Source organism: Onychostoma macrolepis, chromosome 24, assembly GCF_012432095.1.
Source record: "Onychostoma macrolepis isolate SWU-2019 chromosome 24, ASM1243209v1, whole genome shotgun sequence".
Classification (NCBI taxonomy): Eukaryota; Metazoa; Chordata; class Actinopteri; order Cypriniformes; family Cyprinidae; genus Onychostoma; species Onychostoma macrolepis.
In genome coordinates this window covers 18,561,558-18,568,653 of record NC_081178.1, presented here as the reverse complement: position 1 = coordinate 18,568,653, position 7,096 = coordinate 18,561,558, and positions in this window count along the sequence as shown.

Here is a 7,096-nt window from a genome sequence, read left to right as displayed (position 1 = left end):
AAAAATGTGCATAATAGTGATTACCTGGTGGATTTGATTTCTTCATGGATAGTGTGACCATGGCTAAGTCCGCTGTTACCCTATAAGAATTGTACATCAGCTTGTGAGCTAATACATGTTCTCCTGAGCTCAAACCAGTGTTCTGTTAAACTGGCCACACTGCTCTGAAAAGAGATGACGTGGCATTTAGGTGGCACAACAGAGCTAGTAATACTCTTTTGTTTATCCAGTTTCGTTTTGATTGTGATTGGCAGATGCTAACTGTCTTGTAGATAATTAAGATATTCTTGCTACTGGATATACATAATTCAGCAGTTTTCTTTATCAAAAAAAAAAATAAAAAATAAGAACACAAGTTTTTAGAACTCAAGAGTTTCTCTGAGAGGGCAGACATGGTGGCACTGTGGCACTTTCACAATTTTTTTCCCCTCTTTTGTTACAAGGAAAATATACCACAAGTAGCACTGATAAAAATTCAAATGGAGCGAATTTTGTGCCAATATTCATCAAACAAATCCAGTGTTTTGCAAATAAGCACAATCTGCTTTGCAAAGAAAACTCGTCTTTAAAACAAACGCGAACTGATTTGCAAATGCAAAATTGAACAGAGTGCTCAGTGTGAGGCGGGATCACATTACAGGAGAAACTGTACCTCTCCTTACTTTCATACAGATTGTATAGGCCTAATCAGAGAATATTTGTTTTCAATTTGAATTGGTTTGTTTAAAAGTAGACATATCAAGCTTTCTATACATATATGTATCATGTACGTGAGGCACATATTCACTGAGATTCAGGTTGTTTTATTAATGTGCCAGTGAAGAAAATTCCCAGAGACGGACGAGAACGCACCCTGTTTGTTTTCTTTATTTTAGAAAAGCACATTGTTCTGTTGTTATTAAGACTATACACCAATAAAAGTAGAACTTTTGCAGTTTAAAACTATGCAATACTCGTATCTGTATTTTTAGTTATTTTCGTGGTCTTCGACCCCAAAGATTATTTTCTAATCATTCCATTGTTAAAATCATTCTTAAATACTGGTAAACCACTGTTTATTAAAACACTGAATTTAGTATTATATCAGCGTGAACTTGATCCTTCTCCCCAATTCACAGGCCAAGAGTGACACCAGAAGAGAAATATTCATCATTTTGCTTAGCTACAAAATTACATAATTATTTGACACAAATGATTGCACAGTGTTATAACATTTAAAAAGTTTTAGATATTGCACTAAATAATGTGATTTGTTTTACATTTTTTTTGTAAATAATTATTGACCTTTTGGGTGATATTTCTATATCTGATACTAAATTAAATTGTCTAAGCTTTCATTTTTGGTACACAATATTGTCGCTATCCATAATACATTTGCATTTTAAAATTACTATATATTGTGACAATATATTGCTATACCCCTGCATTGTTTTGAAAGTTAAACAATTGTATCAACATATGTAGCCTATATATTCTATATCCTGCGATCCAACAGAGAATAAGAGGTATGGAGAATGGATCAGTTTTTATAGAGAAAGACTGCCTAGTTAAATGTTTAGCCATGTCACTGCTGATTTTTGAACTAATCAATCATGTTAACAACTTTACAGCACTTATTGTGAATTTCACTAACATTGTAGTGGGACGCCAGAAAACACGTAGGCTAAATGGTTAATTATAGATATAGTAAGACAGAAACTCACCTGTTCCCCACTCATGTTGGTCTGCTGTATTCCCTGAAAAGGTAAACAGGTGTTTCTGGTCTCGAGAGACTAGCGTAAATTGACCAACAGCGCCATCGGCTGTTTTTGGATTGCATTTGTGAGAAAATCTGTTTGCACACATGTGAGAAAATCCGCCTGCATGCATTTGTGAGAAAATCAAGTCACATTTCGTCATAAAAAGGCAAATGAGTCTCACAGTTGTAACACACAATACATATTTGTCCATACATCTGCATTTTCTCTCAAATAATTTTGCATTTGCAAATCAGTTCGCGTTTGTTTTAAAGACGAGTTTTCTTTGCAAAGCAGATTGTGTTTATTTGCAAAACACTGGATTTGTTTGATGAATATTGGCACAAAATTCGCTCCATACCGCTCATATTACACAGCTCTGTTCTGCCCGAAGTACTCGGAGATCCCGCCACCAAGCGTTTGATAGGAACTTAATCCAATTCGTCATAAAAATTAAAAAAAAAAAAACACACACATTTGCTAATTGATTCCAACTAAAATCGCTGTCCTGTTGTTAGCACTTAAAGGGGTGGTTTACTGCGATTTCACTTTTTTCATTTTAAATGGTGTGTAATGTTGCTGTTGGTGCATGAACAGTATCTGCAAAGTTGCTGCGCTGAAAGTTCAACGTAAGCGGAGATATCGTCTTCTAAAAATCAGGAAGTTTAATGCCTACAAAAACGACTCATATGGGACTACAACGAGATACTTCCCGGGTTGCATACGTAAAAAACCCATAGATTTGCATCAACCCCTCCCTCCGGAACATGCAAAAGAGGGGGCGAGGCCATTTTCTGTGGCTGTGTCGAAGAGGAAGAGTTATAGTGGAGAGTTGTAGCCATGCCGTCGAAACGGTGTTATTTTCACCCAGCTGCCAGGTCTTCTGTGTTCGGGCTTGCTACAACAACAATGGTTAAAATTTATGTTTGATTATGTTCCTGACAATTACAATCCTAATTTAGCTCTCTGTGCTGTGCATTTTACGGAAGACAGCTTCCAGAATCAAGAGAGTTCAGAGTTCAATGCCGGATTCACACAGAAACTGTTACTAAAACATGGAGCAGTTCCAACTTTAAAACCAGAGGCAGCAGTTGTTGGGCCACAACCTGTAAGTAAGATTTAATAATTTTAAATGTATTTGCATGTATAATTTCAGACATAATGTTTTAGTTTTATCAAGGACGTAAACAAATGCCAACGCTGGCTTTAGTAGCCAGTTACCCAGCTAACATAAGACCAGCGGGCCACTGGCGGCCCACTGGTCGTAGAGTCGGCGGCCCACCGGCGGACGCCACCCGCGGTTCACCGGCGTTTTGCTCATCGTTATTCAAGCGGACCACCAGCGGCAGCCACCGCTTTTCCGACAGCAGTCCGCTGACGAGCCGCTGGTTTATAATAATGTTTTCTGGCGGTCCACGGTCGGTCCGTGGTTCATAATCGATTACGCTAACCAAAATGTCCTTGCACACAATAATGGATCAAAAACAATGTACAAATTTATTTTCAGTGAACAGATTAAACATACAAATGCATACAGTATTATCAGATGGTTTTATCCAATGTGACTTTCAAAGAGAAGCATTCAATTCACATATTTGTACCCCTACAAAAGTCAACCACAAAATTAACCATGGTTTAACTATGATTGTTGTAGTAAATTCACAATAACTGCCATAACCTGTCACGGCCCTGCTGGTGGGCCCTGGTTGGCCACCAGATGTCACTGTGTGTGTTAGCACATGGCTTGTTGTTTGTTGTTGGTGCCATGTGCTCTCCTGTCTATTGTCTGACCCCGCCCTCCTTGTTATCTCATTATTGTTTCAGTTACTTCACCTGTGTCCTCCTCGTTTGGCTCCCCATATAGTCTCCTGGTGTATGCAGTCCTGTGCTGTTACGTTGTTTGATGTCGGATGTTTCATGTCGTGTGTGGGTTTGTTTGCTTGTGCTGTGGTCCTCTGCCTGCCTGCCTGCCTGCCTGTTTTTCCCCTTCGGGGTGGTTTTTGTTCATTTTTTGTTGCACTTTATTATTAAAAGACCCACTTTCTCCTGCACTTGAGTCCTCGCCCGTCCCGTGACAGAACGTAACAGCCAAATGAGGACTCAGCGGAGAATGGGCTCACCCCCTCCACCAGCCTCTAACGTCAGCAGCCCGCAGGACCCAATGAGACACGCTTGGCAGGGGCTCCCACACCTCCAGGTGCCTACTAAGGGAGCCAGTCTCTGGAGACTGGCCTCTGGTATAATCAGAGCGGCTAGTTCGGTATCCTGAATGGCACACCGGCAGGAGAAAGCCAAACTAGCTGCTCTAGAGACCCCCGAAGGGGCCCCCAGCTGTGTTCCAGCTCCTCATAGGGAGCGCCACTGCACTCCCAGTATGTTGGAGTCAGAGTGGCGCTCACGGGCCGAGGCCTTCTAGCAGAAGGCGGATCTGCGGACTGTCACTCTCGCTGGATAGTCTTTGGCTAAAACATCCTGCTGCCTATGGCCCAGGACTTCTGAGGGCCGGCCCTCTGGGGAAGAGTGGCATACACGGTGCCCGTCTCTCCTCAGTGCCCTCAGGAGATCGGTCTGCCAACCCTGCCATGTACGGTGTTCCAGGGCACAGCGATCTCCAGAGAGCACACATCTCAGTTTCTTCCGCCCGGAAACGTAGCGGAGCTGAGATGCTCGCCACCCCTTCAGGGGTCTCTAGAGCAGCTAGTTTGGCCGCCTCCTGCCGGGCGAGCCGTCCAGGACACCGAGCTAGCCACCCTGGTTATACCAGAGGCCAGTCTTGAGAGACTGGTTCCTTAGTAGACTATTTGGCAGCGTGAAAACTACTGCCAAATGTGTCTCCCTGAGACCTGCATACTGTAGAGAGAGGCTACAGAATCCAGTTTGGTTCTCCTCCGCCTCGTTTCAACGGGTGAATCCCACTCTGGTGGGCCTCGAGCAGGTTCTGGTAATGGAACGAGAAGTAGAGTACTCTCTTGAGGAAGGAGGCCATCGAGGTGGTCCCTCCTCACAAAGAGATTCCGGTTCTACAGCCGGTACTTCATAGGTCCCAGGAAGGATGGAGGGTTGGCATCCCATTTTAGATCTGCATAAGTTGAACTGCTCAGTCAGCAGACTGAAGTTCAAGATGCTCAAACAGGTCGTGTCTCAGATCAGGTCCGAGGACGGGTTTGTCACGATCGATCTAAAAGATGCATACTTCCATATCTCCATCCTTCCCACTCACAGGGAGTTCCTGAGGTTTGCTTTCGAGGGCGAAGCTCACCAATATCGGGTTCTTCCCTTCGGCCTAGCACTCACCCCGCACTTTAACAAAGTGTGTGGATGCCGCTAGTCTGCCAGGCTACAAGGCATCCGCATATCCACATTTTGTTGATTCTCGCTCAATCAGAGCAGATGGCGGCTCAACATCGAGATGTTGTTCTTGCTCACATGAAAGTGTTGGGGTTAAGACTGAACGCCAGGAAGAGTGTGCTTTCTCCATTACAGAGAACCACTTATCTTGGTGAGGTGAGGGATTCAAACACGATGCAGGCATCGTGTGTCCCCTGCTCGGATCGAGTCGATCCTCACGGCAGTCAGGAGAGTGAAAGAAGGCCAGTCACTCACTGTCAAGCTGTTTCAGAGACTGCTGGGTCTGATTGCAGCTGTGTCCAACGTGATACCTCTTGGCCTGCTGTACATGAGACCCCTACAGTGGTGGCTCAAGACCAAGGGGTTTTCCCGGGGAAACCCACTTTGCATGATCAAGGTCACGCGGCAGTACCCACGTGCCTTAGACATGTGGAGACATCCTTGGTTCTTGTCTCAGGGCCTGGTGCTGGGAGCTACGTGTCGCTGCGTGACGCTAGCGACGGACGCGTCCCTCACCCTGCCCGTGGTCTGTGGAGTACTCGCCGTCTCATGTGGCACATCAACTGCCTGGAGATGCTGGCGGTGTTTCACAGAAACACTTTCTCCCAGACCTAAGAGATCGCCGGCGTTGGTGCGATAGCACCGACAACACAGCGGTGGTCTCTTACATCAACCACCGAGGTGGTCTGCGTTCACGCCCCTGTACAGGCTGGCGAACAGATCCTTGGGTGGTCCCAGGACAAACTCCTCTCGCTGAGAGCAGTTCACATGCCTGGGCATCTCGGTGTGGGAGCAGACATCCTGTCGAGGCAGGGGCCGAGGTCTGAATGGATGCTTCACCCCGAGGGGAGAAGCACATTTGGAGAGTGTTTGACCAGGCTCAGGTGGACCTATTCGCTACTCAGGTAAGTACACAGCGCATGTCCCCTCTGGTACTCTCTAAATTCATCCAGCTCCACTGGTGCTGGTTGCCATGGTACAGATGTGGCCGAGGCTTCATCTGTACGTTTTTTCCCCAATCGCTCTGCTCCCGGGAGTTCTGGCGAGAGTGTGCTGGGACGAGGTCAGTCTACTTCTGGTAGCACCGTTCTGGCCGGGCCGAGCAGTTCTCGGACCTGATTTCTCTCCTCGACGGCTCTCCATGGGAGATTCCCATCAGGAGGGATCTCCTCTCACAAGCGGGGGTCTGTCACCCCCGCCCGGAGCTTTGGAAGTTGTAGGTGTGGCCCCTGAGGGGGCACAGCCCATAGCTTCCGGTCTCCCAACCGAGGTTGTTGAGACCTTCCTCCAATCCAGAGCTCCCTCAACGAGGAAACTGTGCGCCTTGAAGTGGAACTTTTCACTTCTTGGTGCGGAGACCGCCAGCTCGACCCAGTCAACTGCCCGATTGGTACAGTTCTGGAGTTTGTGCGGGCCTGTTCCTCCGCAGGGTTAACCCACTCCACCCTGAGGGTTTACGTGGCGGCTATACTGGCCTACTGCGCCTTCTCGGTGGCCTTCGGTGGGTAGGCACCCCTAGTTACATGTTTTCTCCACAACATAAGGGACTTGTACACCCTGAAGTGAAGTGTCACTTCATGCTGCAGAGGTTGCCAGGTCGACCCAGCCAACTGCCCGATTGGTACAGTTCTGGAGTTTGTGCGGGCCTGTTCCTCCGCAGGGTTAACCCACTCCACCCTGAGGGTTTACGTGGCGGCTATACTGGCCTACCGCGCCTTCTCGGTGGCCTTCAGTGGGTAGACACCCCTAGTACATGTTTCCTCCAGAGGCTGAGGCCTCCGGCCAGAGAGCGTTTGCTATGTGGTGGATCAGGATGCTATTCCATAGCCTCGAGTCCTCTGCTCTCCCCTCTTGGGGATCAAGACTCACTCTTCAGAAGTTGGCCTTTGGGACGCAGGCCCCACTCACCTTAGCCATCTGTGGCCTTTTTTCTCTCGCCCTAGCTGTGCTCCATCCACACTAGGCAGGGATTTGTCAGTCTGGCGGCATGAGGATCTCATTCCCCTAGCGTT